Below are 18,651 nucleotides of genomic sequence, written 5' to 3' on the forward strand. Positions count from 1 at the left end.
ACCTAAAGGACTGGATAAACTCTAGTACAGTTGGAGTCTCAAAAAACTCTGGAACAACAGTGCAAAATCTGGCAAGATGAGGACCAGACTAGGTTAATCAAAGGGGTGTGGTGAGGAAAAAGAAGAGCACATGGCCAACACAAACAAAGACAAAGCCATGTGCTCAAGCACAAGACAAAAATAGAGACATAAAACAAAGACAATAAGTAGAGGGCTGCCAGAGCAGGATACTGACACAAAGAATGCTGCCCTGGATCTGCTGTGATGTAAGGCTTGTGCATGTAAAACTTATGAAAGCATAGCCTAATCTTGAGCCTTGTATCCACAGGTATAGGGTAAGAATAGTCTCAATGTAAATATATTCACAAAATATGAATCACAAATAATGTACATTGACAAAATACAACAATTTCCATAAAATACAGCTTGCAAGTGTGTAACCAAATTCAGAAAATGTGATAACAAAAATGTGTTTACTTAAATTTGTGTTTCCCTTCACAAATCCAGTCAGATGTGAGTTTATTAATTTGCCAATTATAACAAGCCTAATTGAACTTCAGGACTTTGCTTTGCCTCTCTTCTGTGCAATCAGAATAAAGTTTTACTGCTATGCCATGTGTGCTTGAGCACACAGGGAATTATTTTTTGATAGTAAGGCTTGTTATGGGTAATGTGCCTTTAGTATAGAGAGGAGGAAGCTGATGCATCACAGGGCTCCATGGTTAAAGCTTAAAATTTTTACAGGTGTTTTATCTGTATTTTGAAAATTACACTGAATTGCATTGGCGTTTTAAGGCCGGGACACACCAAGCAAACTTCAAAGAACTAGTAGGCAGTGTCTGGACCAAAAAGCTGCACTTGAACACACCGCCTCAGACTACAGCCGACTGCAAACTCACATGTGCGTTCTGCGTCCGCATGAGAAGATTTAGCTGTCTACATCAGAAGCTCTTAAAAATATGTATTCATTATTCAAAAAACAAGGATATGGGAGGTAAACGCAGATGTACAAAACGTAAACAAAGCATCATTTTGAATATCAGTTATGTTGATAACTTTCTTCATTTTAAGCAGTTCATGTTGTTATGAGAATAATCACATATTGATATTATTGGGTAGGATCAGGTAGCATTAGAACAGTCTGTGGTGCGTTACTGCTCTGAAGCGGCCACTCTAGTCAGTGCTTGTGTTGATACCCGCCGCGCTGCGGCTCGTTGAAGTGGCTCTCCGTGCTGCATTGCTAAAGTTAGACTAATCCTCCACCTTATCCCTACCCACCCCCCAACAATTCGAATTTCCGTAGATGGGATTTAATTTAATGATATTCCAATGGACCGCGTTGTGGCATCATCAAAACAAACGCTGTAGTCCAAAGGAGCCATTTGTTGTAGTTCTTGAAAACCAATTTTTTAAAAACTAAATATCTCCCTTTGGACTGGACTTTGAGATTTGTAACTTTGTAAATCTTTTTTATGCCCAAAGACACACCACACACTGACTTAAATTCAAAAAGTGAAAAAGCATAATAGGACCCCTTTAATGTGTTTCTTACGTATTGTAAAGGGGGATGCACTCAACTGGAGTGCAAGCTCTATAAACAGAATTTCATATGAAGACCATTTCTAGTTAGTCCAGATTGATCAAAAAAAATGTGGGCACTGTCGGGATAATAAACTTGGCAGGATAGCTCCAAAAACTCAGGGGTATGGTCCTTGAGGGACTGATCACCCTGGGTGAGAAGGAGGATTTAAACCGGCATTAGATCCATAAAAACGGTTTTGTCGTCTAAAACATTTAGCTGGAATTAGGAGTTGAAGCATGGATCTAATCGCATTCACTAAAAACTGAACCGTAACATTAAAGTTAAGGATGTATGAATTTGTGTTTTATTATTATGGTATGGTGCTGTCTATGAACCTAAAATATTATTTACAATCACACCTGTCTCTAATTTGTTCACCACCATAACTATTTAAGCTTCTCTTTGTTCAGTGCTCAGTCATCCAGTATTGTTTGTGTTTAGCTCGCTAGTAATGCTTGTGTGTGAATTCTGTCTTGCACTTTTAAATTTCCTGAATATTCTTTGTTGTTTGACTTTAATAAAATAGACTTTTTGTTATAATATTTTCTGCTCTACCCCAGGAAGGGCTTTCTTTATTGGAATATAATTTCCATTTCCGCCCAAAGAACCTCCTTCGATGATGAGACATAAAAATCTCTCTACTGGATTTGAATGAATTTCTATGAACCTCTGGATCTACCAAAATTGTAGAAGAGAAACTGGAGAGAATCCGTCCTATGGAGTACACCACCGCAGAGCTAGACCCAGTACCTCTGCCCACAGTGGCTGAAGAGCCAGAATTCAGCACAGACCTAGAGACCCAGCCCATGACCAGCACAGACATCATGCCTGAGCCCAAACCCACTACAGAACCAGAGGCAGCCTCGCCCGTCCCAGTGGAAACAACTGAGGTCCTGTCTGACCAGGTGTGCTAGCCGGCCACAACACACAGTGCCAATGGGACTATTGGTGCAGCTAGATACAGAGAAATTGTCTGGGAAACTGAGGTAGTGCTTCCCACCCTGTCCACACAAACCTTCCTTCTGTATATGTTTATGTTTTTCACTCCTGGTCCTGCCCAGCCCTGAAACTTTGGAGTCTTCTTCATCGTTGCTGATCCCACTCAGATCAGATTGGGTAGTCTTCATTTTCACTGATTTCAATCAGCTCAGAGTCTCTGTTGTCATTGATCCCACTCAGCATGGAATCATCATCATCTACAGTCCTGTCCACCACAGAGTGTTCTTCATCTTTACCAGTCCCTTCTAGTACAGAGTGTTACTCTATATTGTTGTACAAGCCCTACCTTCCTCTCCTGCCCACTCCACCAGAGCAAAAGCTATTCCCTCAACCCCATCTCCGCTGGTGTCACTCAGCCTTTTAACTCCTGCAGCAATGACTTAGATCCATTGCAGGCTTCCTGTCTGCCAGTTCTGCCTCACTCATCGCTCTGCCTAATCCCATCGACCAGTTGGCTCCACCTCACTCCCTCGGCTCCTCCAGGCTCCCTCATCCCTCCAGCTCCACCTTGGTTAGTCGTTGCTCTACCATCACCACGGACCTCCGGGCCTTCAGCTGCACCTTATCCCTCCACCATTCCAGCTTTGCCTCCATCCTTACACCATCGTCGCCTCAGTCCTCCAGCACCCAGGCTCCACCTTGGCTACTTATTGCCATGGTTTCACCTCGGTCTCCTGGATTCTCATCGTTGCTTGGTCTCTCCGGCTCACAATATGGAATTGTGTAATTTATTTAGGTAAGTTAAAGAGGATAATATAGACATAGATGTCCTGTAAATTCTTCAATATTACAGAAATACAATTAAACAATAAAGTGAAACATATGCAAATGTCACCAAGTGTAGGAAATAAAGTTATACAATTTTATAAGTGCTACAATACAGACTGAGGTAAATACAAAATGTTTACTTTTTAAACAATACTTCAATCAAAAAGCACTTCAAGGTAACACAAAAATTACAGTAAATGAAAAAAAAAAAAAGAAGAAAATCTGTTTTGCTCAGCCACTGAGTGTCACCATTTACAACAAAAGTTACAGACTTTTAAAAAAGTGCACAATAGCAAATGTTATTTTACAAGTACATTGTAATTATGCTCCATCAGTGAAAGCTGGACACCAACAGGAGCAGAAACCTGTGCAGCCAGTCTGTCCCTGAACTAGACCTATCCACAAGTACTGTTGAATCAGGTGAAGGTGGGGATGGGGCCTAGCATCCTCAGGCTCAAGCACATCATCATGCATTAAACAGACATTATACAGAAATGCACATGCTATCACTACTTGCAAAATCCTAATTTCACCTCCAGAGCTGAAAACAATATTCTCCTCCATCTTGCTTTCATCAATTTTAAAGCTCACTGTTTAATGTTGCAGCCTCGTGAATGGAACCGATTAAACCTCTCCTCCACTGGTCCTTGTAATGGAATCTTAAATGGTGTGACAGCTTGAATAGGCTTTTCAATACATGGATACCCACCATCACCTAGCAGAAAGTAGCCAGGTGAAAGATACTCAGCATTGTATTACACTGGACAATTTTAAGAAAATACTGGTTCTATGAAGAGATCCTGGGAAGCCCACAAAAATATTCAGAAACCGACCTGAATCTTAAAGGCCATGTACACACTGCAGCTAAATTCTGTTGTCAGTTCACCTTTTACTTTTTAATCACGTTCTGTACACACATCATTCAATAAAATACGAGTGACTACTGCATTCGACAACCGCATTAACTCCTCAAAAATACAGGTGGTGACAACCACATTTACAGAAATTCTATACAGTGTGTACGGAACCGAACTCAACAGCTAGTTGTTAATGACGTATTTACAGTCATGGCCAAAAATATCGGTACCCTTGCAATTCTGTCAGAAAATTGTTCCAACTGCAAATGTTTTGGTATTCACATGCTTATTGTTTTTAATTGCACTGCAACAGCACAAAAAAAAACAGAGAAGAAAAGTCACACTTGATAAAATTTCACACCGAACTCAAAAATGGACTGGACAAAATTACTGGCACCTTGTCAAAATTGTAAGAAATAATTGTTTTTCAACCATGTGATGCTCCTGTAATTTGTATTTAGACGCACCTGCGGCAAGTAACAGCTGTGGGCAATATAGTAATCACATTTGCAACCTGTTAAAATGGAGAAAAGTTGACTCAACCTTTGTGTTGTGTGTCACACTGAGCATGGAGAAAAGAAAGAAGTGTAAAGAGTTATCTGTGGAAAAAATTGTGGAAAAACATGGACAATCTCACGGCTACAAGTCCATCTTCAGAGATCTTAATGTTCATGTGTCCACTGTGCGCAATATCATCAAGAGGTTTACAGCCCATGGCACAGTAGCTAACCTCCCTGGACGTGGATGAAGAGCAAAGTTAATGAAAAATTACAACGAAGGATTGTTCAAATGGTGGATAAAGAACCTGATTAACTTCTGAACAAATCCAAGCTGATCTGCAGACACAGGGTAAAACAGCTCACACTATCTGTCACCATCTGAATGAAAAGGGATGCTGTGGTAGGAGACCCAGGAGGACACCACTGCATAAAAAAGCAAGACTGAAGTTTGCTAAAACTTATGTGACAAAACCACAATCCTTTTGGGAGAACATACTGTGGACAGATGAGACAAAAGTAGAGCTTTTTGGTAAAGGACATCATGGCACTGTTTACAGAAAAAGAAATTAGGCCTTCAAAGAAAAGGACACAGTCCCTGCAGTCAAACATGGTGGAGGTTCAAAGATGTTTTGGGTTTGCTTTGCTGCTTCTGGCACTGGATGCCTTGACTGTGTGAACGGTATCATGAAATCTGATAATTCTGAAATGGCCAGCAATGAGTCCAGATCTGAATCCCATAGAACACCTTTGGAGAGATCTCAAAACAGCAGCTGGGAGAAGGCACCCTTCAAATCTGAATGACCTGGAGCAGTTTGCAAAAGAAGAGTGGTCCAGAATTCCAGTAGAGAGGTGTAAGAAACTCATTCATGGTTACAGGACGTGAATGATTTCAGTTATTTTTTTCAAAGGGAGTGTTACCAAATATTAAGTTAAGGGTGCCAATAATTTTGTCCAGTGCAATTTTTTGGGTTCTGTGTGGAATTGTGTCAGATTTTACTTTTCTTCTCTGTTTTTTTGTTCTTCCAATGCAGACAAAAAAACAATTTAAGCTAATTTATGAGCTAAGACCAAACAACATGCCTAAAATGCTTGTAAATAAGAGGACATGGCAACAGCGCTCTCTAAAGCAGCTTAGCCGAGCATAAACAAAACACAGCACATCTATCAGTGGAAGTTTAGTTAAAATCGACGGACAAAAAGAGTCTTTAGCCAAAAAAAAGTCAGATAATGTCGGCTAAATTCTTATTCACTCCCGCAAGATGACTAAATGTTGCTATGGTTACAAATGCGGAAATTTAAATGTGGTCGTCACTCCTGAAACTTGCAGTGTGTACGTGGTCAAACTGCCAGCATTTGTATGCTATAGAACTGTTTGAAATTAAAGTAGTCCCCTTTATTGCAGCCTGGTGGCTTGATCCTGATGTGGCAGCCATCAATTGCTCCAACAGCCGTTTGGTATGCAAGATGTCATGCCAGTTGCTCAAATCCATGGTCAACAGCATCAGTTTGGTCCATGATTTGTCCACTGACTGTTGAGGCCATAGTTAGGATGCATGTCACTTTCTGCATCAAAATAAATTTGGAGAACTGGAATAGACCAATTTAATCTGGTATACTGAACCAATTGGCTGGCCTGTAAAGCAGTTAATGAAACAACTTAATTTACTTAATACTTTTAACAAGGTCAGCGTTCTACAAAATGTCAGTAACTTTATTTCCACACCTCTTACTCCTTATATGACATCAGCATTTCTATGAACAAAAAATAATCTTGTTTTCTACAACATCAGAGCACAACAAGGTGATATTGCTGCATTGCAAGCCAGTCTTCTTATTTCTTGTATAACCATCAAGTCTGTCCCAAAATATGACTCAATGCACCCTTGTGGACTCACGGCAAGGGCTCCATATGTCTGCGCTACATGACGTCACCAAAGTGTGGACTCTAAGGGCAATCCACATGCTCAAAATGTGCCATTTGGGACAGTGCCTTTGTCTGTTCTGTCTTGGCCAAGTTCATTATTTCTATCTTGATTATTTTTTAATAGCATAAGAAACATTTTTACAAATTTATCACAAATTTATGACAAGATCTCTCTTATTTTTTATTTATTTTTTTTCTAAAAATTATTTTTGTGGATCTGCTCTTAGGGGACCAATTATTCTGTAATGATAATTTAGAATTTCCCACAGGAACTCCTCTATATGTCTTTTACATAGTCACATAATTCTAATTTAGGGCAATTTGTAATATATAATATAATACAAGTTGGCCTCAATTAGAACAATGTGTGCTAGGATTTACATCTGACTAGTCACTTCTGGCAAACTAAGCATTAAAACATATAAACTGCTGCAGAGTTTGTACTCTATTCTTTCACCTGTGCTCTATTTTTTGATCTGCCTTTTGAATGATCCTTAGATCCTTACATGCAAATTGTTGTGTTGTGTTTAAATTTTTTTTAAAATTAATTTATAATCATTTTATAATCATTAGTTATTCACATAATTAATATTAAATTATTCATTATTTGATCATTTGATTAAGTATTTTATCATTTATTCATTTATCATTTAATTATGTTTTACATTTCTTATTTTCATTGTTTATACATTTTCATTATTGTTCAGTCTCATGATTGTGGGGTAAATAGATAAGAGGGATGTTTATGGAAATCCAAGGTTTATGGGGTGTTGTCATGAATTAGTTTGATATATCATTGTTTGTTGAACTGTGCTCCCCAGACGAAGTCTGAACATTGAGACATACGCAACTAAGGCTGTTCAATAAATTCTGTTATACCTTTTATCATCATCACTTCGTCTCCTGCTTCTGCTCTTTTCTGGCTTCCATCGGTCAACTTCTTGACTGACAGAAACCTGTCTAACACTCGTTTTGGGTATTTTTGGATACCAGTCAAGACCTGCTGTTAACGGGTTTGAGTACCAACAGCTCTGCTGACTAGTTGTTCTGTTACCGGAAAAAAATGATATTTTCTGACGGGATCTGGCGTCCTGGGCTGGATCCTAATTATTGTCTTGGTGTAGCGACTTGATCTAACACTTTTTAAGCACATTGGTGTAGTTGTATTACAATGCTGTGAATTTCTCTTTAATTTTCTTTAAACTGAGGAGTAATCAGTTTAGATTTTTTCCTGTTCGTAAAGTTCTGGCACAGTCTTCATCCTGAAGTGGGTGTGTGAGAGGATTTTTTGACCGTGGCTCAAGCACTTTCAACATATTTTTCCCCTTTGCTTTCTAAAATGGAGTATGGCCTCATCATGTCTTCAGTGAAAAGTATCCTGATTGATTTGGTAATCTTTTTAGCCCATTCTGATTCTGCTGCAAAGGACTGCTTAAATGCAGTGGTGAGAAGCAGCTGTGTGGTTGTTGTGTTTTGGATCCTGTCAGTGGCACTTCAGGGATGCTTTCATACGGCTTTCTCATGCCACAATCAGTGCCTACATACCATAACAGCTTTGTCCACCATGCTACTTCCATCAACATTATATTTTACGGGGAAGCCAAAATATTCCCATACATACAATGCAGAACTTTTCAAGTTCTTTTGCTCCTCCACTAGCCATTGTAGACTGATTAACATGCCCTGTTCACATGAACATATGATTGATTCATTCATGTATTTTCACTGTAACTCAGCATCAAGTTTTGAAAAACAATATTACTACTGATATTACTAAAAAAAACAATATCAGCAGTCTTTCTGTTTTTGATTGTTAAACTTTGCAATCAGTCTGTAACTAAAAAAAACAACAACAACAAAAAAACAAAGTTCCTTTCAAAAGAAAGTCTGTTCACTCACAGCCTTATTTGTAGTGCCTACAGGCCCTAGCGCCCTCTATCGATCAGCCGCCACTATGGCAGCACTAGTGCCACTTGTGTTCTCTGAGTTGTAATTCTGTTGTGGTGTTCAACTAAGTCTGCTGCAACAGCTGTATGACTAAAGACACTGGTGTGTCTCCCGTCATCTTGAAGTGTGCTTGCAGTGACTATGTTGTAAACAAGTTATAATATGGAAAGTTTGCAAAGAATTGTATCCTTAATACATACTGCAAGTTTCATAACTTGAAATGTCCTCATCATCAAGAAAAAAAAACATTTATGTGATAACTCTGAGAAGATGGCTCATTTGGCATCGATACTGTTGACAACAGTGGCAGATTACTGACAAGATTTAAAGGGCACACCAGGTAATTTTAAGTCAGAATGAGAGGTGAAAATAATAATTTTTCCACATATTTATTAGTTTTTTTTTGTTTTTTTGTTTTTTTGTTTTTGTGAAACTTTATTAACATTATAAGTAAACCTCAAGGAACTTACTAAAATAATAATGAAAGAAAAAGTCATCATGACCCCTTTAGGAGAGCTAATATTAAGAATAAAATAATTAATTCAAAAATAAAATGTCTTACCATTTATCTTTATGTTGTTCCATATGACTTAAAAAGGTGAAGTTAGGCAAAACCATGTGTAATTTTTTCATTGATTAAATGGTGAATAAGAAAGTCTTTCCGGAGCAGGAGCCCACCAGGGCGGAGCAGATGGAGCAGGAGACGACTACGGTGGAAGAGAAGGAGCAGGAGACAACCAGGCCGGAGCAAACGGAACAGAAGACCATGGCAGAGACTGAGACCTAGGGAAAGCAGGGATAGACAACCCAGACAAAGTATTCACAGCCCCCAGGACCGAGGCAGAAAACACTTCATAAACAGCGGAGATGTGATGAGACTCTGGACAAACAGCTGTGATGTGACAAGACCCTGGAAGATCAGATGAGACGTGATGAGGCTCTGGGAGATCAGATGAGACCCGACGAGTCTCTGGACTAACAGCTGAGACGAGACTTGACTCAGGAAAATCAGCTGTGACTTGACTTGACCTGACTCTGGAAGATCTGCTGTGACTTAACTCAGGGATGGCAACAATGACATCACGGGGCGTTGTTGTCGTCGCCATTATGTGAATGCACTCCGGTGCGGCCACCATTTCACGAGTGGGTTTAATCACCAGTGTAGCGATTAATATACTTGAATGTCCCAGGGTCTGCGGCAGGGTTTCCCCGTCAGATTGTGTTACTGAGTGACTGAGAGAGACGTGTGGATCAATACGCATGCTTCTATTCAGTGACATGGTCATACACAGGCAGGATCAAATACCGGCAAACAGGTATATTGAGAGCAAGACACAAGAGTAGTCCAGTAAACAGGCGAGGGTCGATCGACGGCGAACATAATCCAGGGGGCAAGGAAAACGGGTAATCCACAAAAGAGGCGATAAATCCAGGCAGGCAGCAGAACAAACAAGACGAGGGAAACCAGGCAAGGATCAAGACACGAGTACTCAGACTATGAACAGGACTAGACTAAATAAGACTAGAAAAACTTGGAGTGACTCCGCAATGTAGCTATCGCTGTGAGAGTGATAAATGCTAAACAATACTCAGCGATCTGAGAAAGATCTGAGTGGGTGTTAAATAGTGTGTGTGATTGGTTGCAGCTGTGTGTGTAATTAGTGCAATGGATGATGGGAAATGTAGTCCGGGTGACGTGAAAGTCTGTGAAGTGTGAAAGTGAATGTAATGAGAGTGTCAAGAATCTGGTAGCGACAATATCATTTTGTGTGCCATTTATTTGTACTGTAAAAAAAATATAATAGTTGTAATTGTACAATAGGAATAGAATTGTTTGACAAGCTGAAGTGATTACCTTGTTTTATTTATTAGTCAGAATATGTGTAATTCAATATTTAACTAATTGTCCTTAGTAAAAAAAGTAATAGATTTAAAATGCATTTATTTTCTGCTAAGTATAGTTCAAGTCTATGATATATCGTTTGAGACTTACTGATATAAAAATTGTAATTAAGCTTTATTTGGAGTACTACTTGTGAACAATACACATTTCTTAATATTAAGCCTAAAACATATTTTAATGTCACTATTGATGAGGATTGTATGATCTTTAAATAAAGCATTTAAATAAAGATCTTTAAATAAAGGTCTTAAAATGCAAAATATTTAAAGTGCACCTAAAAAATACTTGCAGTAGTTCCACTTTAGCACAATCAAACATATTTAAGTATATCTTTAGTTGGACTTCAGCACTACTTCTGCACAATTAAAATGCAAGTACAAAATAAGTTGTTCCAATTTAGCAGGCTTTAAATGTACCAATTTGTTAAACAATTTAAATACTTTTTATTTTCTCCCATTTGTATGTCACAATCGCCAGTTGGAATGCCCATGAATTCCACTAGAGGGCACTCCACCCCGGACTCTTGCCTTGTTTTCTGGACTCCATTTCCCATGCATCCCTTGCTCCTCATGCGATGTTGCATTTCCCATGTATCTCTTGCTCCTCATGTGATGTGATATTCCTTGGTTGCATGTGTTTTGTTCTCATTGGTTTTGTCATTTCTTCTCCTTGTCTAGTATAAAAGCTGTTTGTACTTTCATTTAGATCGCCAATTATTGTATAACCCTTTCCTAGTTCCTAGTTCCTGTGTTTACCCTTTCGGCATTCCCTAGTTTTCCTGTGTGTTGACACTAGACTGTTTCCTAGTTTCTTGATCGTTTGCTGACTGCACTGACCCTTGCCTATTGTTGGATTACTCTTTTGCCTCTACCTGGATTGTATTGTTTGCTGGTGTTTGACTCCTGCCTGTTTTGACTACGTTTGCTAATAAAGACTTGCAGTTGGATCCCTAACTCCGTTGTGTCACAACTCCTATGTTACAGAATAATCAGCCATACCCAGATCCAGCAGCTTTATTCAACAACCCAGCTCAACCATGGACCCAGTCGACTAGCTATTACATCTATGGCAAGGAGGCCTATCTACTGAGGAATATGTTTACCATTTCTGTGAGTTATCACATGAAGTACTGTTTTGTTTAAGGACTTGTTCAGTTTTGGACTTAATGAGCCAAGATGGCCACCGTTTCAGAGTCTCGTCCCAAGATGGCTGCTGTTCCAGAGTCTCGTCCCAAGATGGCCGCCATTCCAGCATCCCTTCCCAAGATGGCCGCCAACTCAGTGTCTCTTTCCAAGATGGCCACCTGCTCTGAGTACCTTCCCAAGATGGCCACCAACCCAGAGCCACTTCACGAGATGGCTTTCACACCAGAGCCTCCAGCTGTTATGGAAATCAAGCAACAGTCTTCAGCCATCACGGATGCCACTCCAGTGTTGCCAAGCATTTGAGGACATCCAGGCATTCCACATGTGTTTAAGGCTGGTTTCAGCTAGAGCAGCAGCCATTCCAAGGGTCTCAGCACTGGTCATCACAGAGACTGTTCCTCTTTCTTTAGTGCTCCCTGTAATGGTGGTTGCCATTCTGTGTGTGTGGGCTACACACTGCTCTGTGTCTGCTCCAGAGTCCATTCCAGTCCTTGAATCTGATCCAGACCCCGCTCCAGTTTTTCACTCCTGCTGAGGTGGCAGCTCCTGCTGCAGAACCTCCTAAGTCGTCGACGTCTGCTCCAGGTCTTCCCGAGGTGGCAGGTCCCACTGCAGAACCACTCAAGTCAGCGATGTCCGCTCCTGCTCCTCCCGAAGTGGCAGCTTCCACTGCAGAACCTCGCGAGTCAGCGGCATCCACTTTTGGACTCTCTGTCCAGCCTATAACGACCAAGGAGCTCATCTCCAAGTTCTTCATCTGCCCTGTCCCGGCCAAGGAGACTGTCTGTGAACTCTCTGTTGGCCCTTTTTCCAGCCAAGGAGGCCGTCTATGAACTCTCTGACTGTCCAGTTATGGCCGCAGAGGCCGTTATTAACCTCTCTGTGCTCTCTGTTTCAGTCCTGCCTGATCCACTTTGGTGGTCACCTGCCTCACTAGCTCTTCGTTGGTGGATATCTGCCCTGCTGTGGTGGTTATCTGCTCCGCCGTGGGAATCTTTGCTCTCTTCTGCTCAGCTGTGGTGCTCTTCAGCTCCACCCACTCCGCCCTGGTGCTCCCTCTAGCTCTTCCTGCTCTCCCCTGGTGCTCTTCAGCTCCACCCTGACTCTCTGCTCTGCCTTGGCTCTGTGCTCCGCCTTGGCACCCTGTTCTACCGGCTCTGCCTCAGTCCCCTGTCACTCCACTTCCACATGGACCCGGCCCTCCATCCCTCCCCCTGTTCTACCTCTGCTCCGCCTACTTCATGGACTCTTGCCTAGGGCCTCAGGCTTTGAGGAGGGGCCTCCATAACAGTAACATCACCTATACATCAGTCCACCAGTGAAGATAGACAGCAAAATACTACCCTCTATGTTCACTGGATATAATTGAATTGTCGCTCACCTGCAATTAACCAAATTGATGTTGCCATTTCAAAGCAGGACCCGTCTTCTGAATGTTTGCTGTAACAAACACATCCTTCAGATTTTGAAGCAAAAGGCTACATATACACGCAAAGAAGCTCAATGCAGTTGTGTGAGTTAATTGCAATGTATTCTAAATATAAACTTGTTCTGTCGTTAAGCGTCATTTCTGGACCTATCATTCACCGGTTTATTATGAGTTGTTAAGTGTAAGTGCTGTTGATGTGCCCAAACGCAATGATTTTACTATTTCACATATCTTACCAGGGAGCCTGCTCCATTGTTTAAAGCAGGGGTGTCGAACTCAGTTCCTGGAGGGCCGCAGCCCTGCAGAATTTTGTTCCAACCTTGCTCCAACACACATACTATGCAGTTTTCAATTAAGCCTGAAGGACTTGATTAGTTGTATCAGGTGTGTTTAATTAGGGTTGCATCTAAATTCTGCAGGGCTGCAGCCCTCCAGGACCGGAGTTTGACACCCCTGGTTTAAAGGAAAGCTGAAAAAAAATTCTGTAAAATAGCTCTCTATATGCACTCTAGCCTTGGTGCCGCCTGCCATAAAAAAGGAGGAAAAAAGACTCTTAATTTGTATTTTGTTCAGTTGTGATATATGTACAATTCCTGTTGCATATTCAGTTTCTTTGCTTTCTGAATATCATCACCTGTTCATAGTTTATTTAAAGGAGAAGTCCACTTCCAAAACAAAGATTCACATATAATGTACTCACCCCCTTGTCATCCAAGATGTTCATGTCTTTCTTTCTTCAGTCGTAAAGAAATTAGTTTTGTTTTTTGAAAAAAATATTTCAGCATTTTTCTCCATATAATGAACTAATATGGTGCCCCAATTTTGAACTTCCAAAAGGCAGTTTAAATGCGGCTTCAAACGATCCCAAATATGGTTGTAAACGATCCCAGCCGAGGAGAGAAGAAGTGGATATTACCTTTTGTGGATCTATTAAAAACTGTTTACTGTTGTCTTCATCATGTTTATGCATGTTTATTTGACACAGTATGTGACACTCTGTCAGGTTTTATTCCTTTGTTCTCTTCACGCAATTATATCCACGTCACTGACTCCTACTCCAATCGTGACACACTATAGAGCTGACTACACATTGTGTAATACCAATAACCTTTGGTTTGCGTTCCACCCAAAAGTTTTGAGATTACTATTCTTATGGTTCTAACATTTCCTTACACACTAATCCAATAAATGTAATTATTTATACTTGCGGTGCTTGCTTTTAAACATATCATAGCATGCATAGTACTCAGACCTCATTCTATTACATAATCCAGCCTATAAATAATAAATAATTCTGTCCACTAGTTAAGATTAGCAGTTATAATTACTTTGATTTATTTTTTCCAACTGGTACAATAATTCTGTTTCCATGGTAAAGGATTTTACCAGCATTCCAAACCTTGAACAAACAGAACATTTCATTTGATGACGTAACATATTTTGAATCATTATGTAACAATGTCTTTGACTATATTTAACTCCTCCAACAGCTCTTTTTAGTTAAATTAACTCTTCCGTTAGCACTTTTAATGAGTAAAGTCTTAATCTAATGTTTTTTCCATTTCTCTGTTGTGTTCCTCTGGTCTCTATACCTTATTATATCTTCAGACATGTCATCATTTTGTTCTCTGACAAACATTTCTGCCAACACTCTACTTTTTCAGTATCTATCACAGATTTTCTTTTTTTTTTTTTTCTTATTGTACGCCATGTTTCACTGATGTCAGTAGCACCTTTTATAATGGCTATACCAGTATCTCCAATACTTCCTTTTAGCTGCTTGAATTAACCTTCTTGCTTCTGCTTTCTTTTAAATAGCAAAATCTTAAAGGGATCATTGGATGCTAAGTTCACTTTTACATGTTGTTTGAACATTAATGTGTGTTGGCAGTGTATGTACAAATCTACCCTATAATGATAAAAATACATATAGTGGTTTTTAATTAATCTGTAAAAATAATATTCCCTTTTTCAAATCGAGCCATTCTCAGATGCCTGTCGTGGCGTCACACCGACAGAGGCCGCTCCCATGATAGTTGATTGACATGAGCGTCTTACCTAAGATCAGTTGTAACAGTCCAACCTTCATGTTTTGATGCTGGAGCAGGGATGTGAGTTAGACAAGAATATCTCCATTTGAGCGATTGAGGTGTTGTGTTGCTGGATGTAATAATGAATGTAGTGGTCGTCATTTACTCCCGACATCTGAGCTGCTGAAAATGCAGTGGATTACATTTGTTTGTGAAGGGAATGCGCCTCCCGATGTACATATATCCATCTGTGTTCACGCGAATCATTTGTGATCCAGCTTTACTTACCGCAGAAGTGAGTATAATGGTTTTTTTATGAATCTTTGTGATCGCCTTTCCTAATAATGTGCTAGTTAGCAAGTTTAGCGGCTAAACGTGGCTTTACATTACCATTGAGAATTTTTAACCAAAGTATATTATAGACTTTTCATTACGACACTAAAGAATCATATCAACTTGTGGAAAATGGGCATCCGATGACCCCTTTAAAATGAATGTCTTTTTAACATTCCTAAACATTTATTCTTCCTTAGTATAGCCTTAATGCACTAATATGTCTGCCAAGGTACTGCTTCTCCACTAATCTTTTATTCCTATAATTGCATCTACTGTTTTATATAAAATTCCACGTTTTTCAGACTCTTCTATATCCCATTTGATTTTGTATTTCTAAAACTATGTATTATCTCGACTGCAGTGTTCCCATAGTGATCATTACTATGGTTCATCATAAAATGTCCTATCCCTATAATCTCTTATCAGTTCTATCTTGCTAGTTAATAACATATACAAGTAGAACACAAGGGAATACTCAAGAATACAGATGAGGAATGCAGAGATGAGGAGATCCTGGAAAATAAGACACTGGAGAAACCTGAAGCACAATGAGGAATATACAAGTCCTTGTGTAAGTACAGCAAGAGTCTGATAACACATGTATACACTTAGTTCGATATTTTATTCCAATACAATGGCATTCTGACAAGTTACAAAAATACTTTTTGGGGTCAAAATGTGTACTGTACCATTATAGTTTAAGAGTGGTGAAGCTATGATGCAAAAGATAAAACAGGCAGATGTTTGTGGTAAGTGTAAGTGCAGAAAATGCTGACATATCTGTACGCCACTGCAGACTGCTCCACACTTGTTCAGCATTAATATAGTGTTATTAAAGATATAGTGAGAAGGGGCAGATACAATGAGAGAATGTAGTGTGGTGTGTAATGGCTTCATTATGGCAAGTAAAGGTCAGTACTTTGCAGAGAAATAGGTGAATGCTGGATGTCAAATAGGCCATGGAGAGACGGGACATTTGAGTGTATGGAAGCAATAACAAAGTATAATTAAGCTGTAGGTGTAAAAAGAGTTCCTATCTGAATATGGAGTTCTGCTTGTGCCAAAAAAAACTGTCTTCTGCTGTTGCTATTTATTGCTGTTGTTTTATTTTTGTTGTCTGCATTTGTCATCCTTCCTGTCATGCATTCAGCACAGCTTTATGCTTGATAAGTTATTGCTTTCAGTGAACATTCTGCAACACATGGAATGTTTAGACTAATAAGTTTTCTAAACCTTTTCCTTGCATTTTTCTTTCTGTTCTATAAACTTGAATGACTCTGTGGTCTTTAGGTTTCTTATATAAAATCTAAATGTTTTCCAGAATACACTACACGATTTTTGCCCCAATTTAAAGTCTGGAGAAGTTGACGCTAGTTGCTGAAAGTCAGAGCCAGTCTGTAGTGTAGTGTATGATCATCACAGACTTCAATTTTTTAGCTTCATCCAGTCGGAGGAGATCAAACATGTTTGATATTTTCAGCCGAATTTAGAACACATTGTTTTTGTTTGTCATGCGTCTCCTAGCAACGTCACACATTTCTGCATGAGTTTGTTGTGATCGGAACAACTAGAAAGTCTGGTAGTGTGTGATCCTCAGTTGTGTAGTGTATGATTGCCAGTTTTCCTGTCACTATTTTAAAAATCAGTTTAGATTTTAAAAGTTGTGTAGTGTATTCCTGCCTTTGGTTTACTTCGATATCTGTAAAATGTGTGGCATAAAATTTACTGAGAGCAGTAACTTACAGTTGGTATACATGAATACAACAATCTATACAGTAAAACATTAGGCATCATACACTAAATGACTGAGGATCACACACTACCAGACTTTCACAACAAGCTCACACAGAAACATGTGCCTTGTTGATATAGACACATGACAAATTAAATCAATATGTGCTTTAAAGGGGTCCTATTATGGTTTTTCACTTTTTGAATTTTAGCCAGTGTGTGGTGTGTATGTTTGGGCATAAAAAAGATCTATGAAGTTGCAAATCTGAAAATCCACTCCAAAGGGAGATATTTCGTTTTTTAAAAAACCCTTTTCAAGAACTACAACGAACGGCTCCTTTGGACTACAGCGCTTGTTTTCCAGATGTTATGATGTCACAACACGGCCCATTAGAATATCGTTAAAATAAATCCTAACTTTAAGATAAAGCCTAACTTTAGCAATGCAGCGTAGAGAGCAGCTTCTAAGAGACTTCAATGAGCCACAGTGCGGTGAGTATAAACACAAGCATTGACTAGACTGGCCGCGTCAGAGCCGCAACGCTCTGCAGAAATGCCACTGGTATAAACACAAGCATTGACTAGAGTGGCCGCAATCTACTCCGGTGGCCATGTTGGAGCCATAACGTGCCACAGACATGTGCAGTGTGTGTGGTAAAAGATTTATGCGTCATACAGTGTAGATAGCTTCACTTATAACGTGAATGTTTTTTTAAAATGCATAAACTTGCACTAGACTAGACTAGGCTAATCAGTGATAATGTTCTTTGATAATGTTAATGTTAGGCTGCTTTTAGCCTTATGCTGGAGCTGGTTTCGGGCAATGAAACTAAATATGTAAATAATTAAATACACTGACCAAAATTATAATCGCAACATTTTTGTTTTTGTCCCCATTTTTCATGAGCTGAACTCAAAGATACAAATTCATATGATTTTAGATAAAACGTACATATTTTTTATGAGTTGCACAATACGTATAAATTTGTACAAATTACATACACCTAACCCGCCCTTAAACCAACCCGTCACTGAGATAAAAGTAAAATACGTATAAATTGGTCATGAAATAGCATTAGAAATCTGTACAAAAGTTGTGCGTTCCAGCTTTTACAAAGCATAAAACCACCTACAACATATAGCCTAGGCTTCTGACTGCAGACATGTAGACACAAGTTGTCAGCTCTTTTGTTTTATTTATTTTTTTGGACAATTTTTGAAGTAAACAACCTCATATCTACAGCCATTTACTATTTTCTAATTTCCAAGGGATCTATTAGTCAGCTCACTAAAGTAAACCAAAGCAGGTCACTTACCAAGCAGCGGATATTAAGACCAACATTATCAGCATTATGTGTGCAATAAAACTGCCTATTGGCTGAACAAATTTGCCTAAGTTTATTGCTCAAAATCCCATATATACTGTTAAGATACTGAGTTTTCACACAGTTACATTTTCCCGTCTTGTACCAGTCAGCTGACTGCAGGTTTTCAGTTTAA

Source organism: Labeo rohita, chromosome 16, assembly GCF_022985175.1.
Source record: "Labeo rohita strain BAU-BD-2019 chromosome 16, IGBB_LRoh.1.0, whole genome shotgun sequence".
NCBI lineage: Eukaryota > Metazoa > Chordata > Actinopteri > Cypriniformes > Cyprinidae > Labeo > Labeo rohita.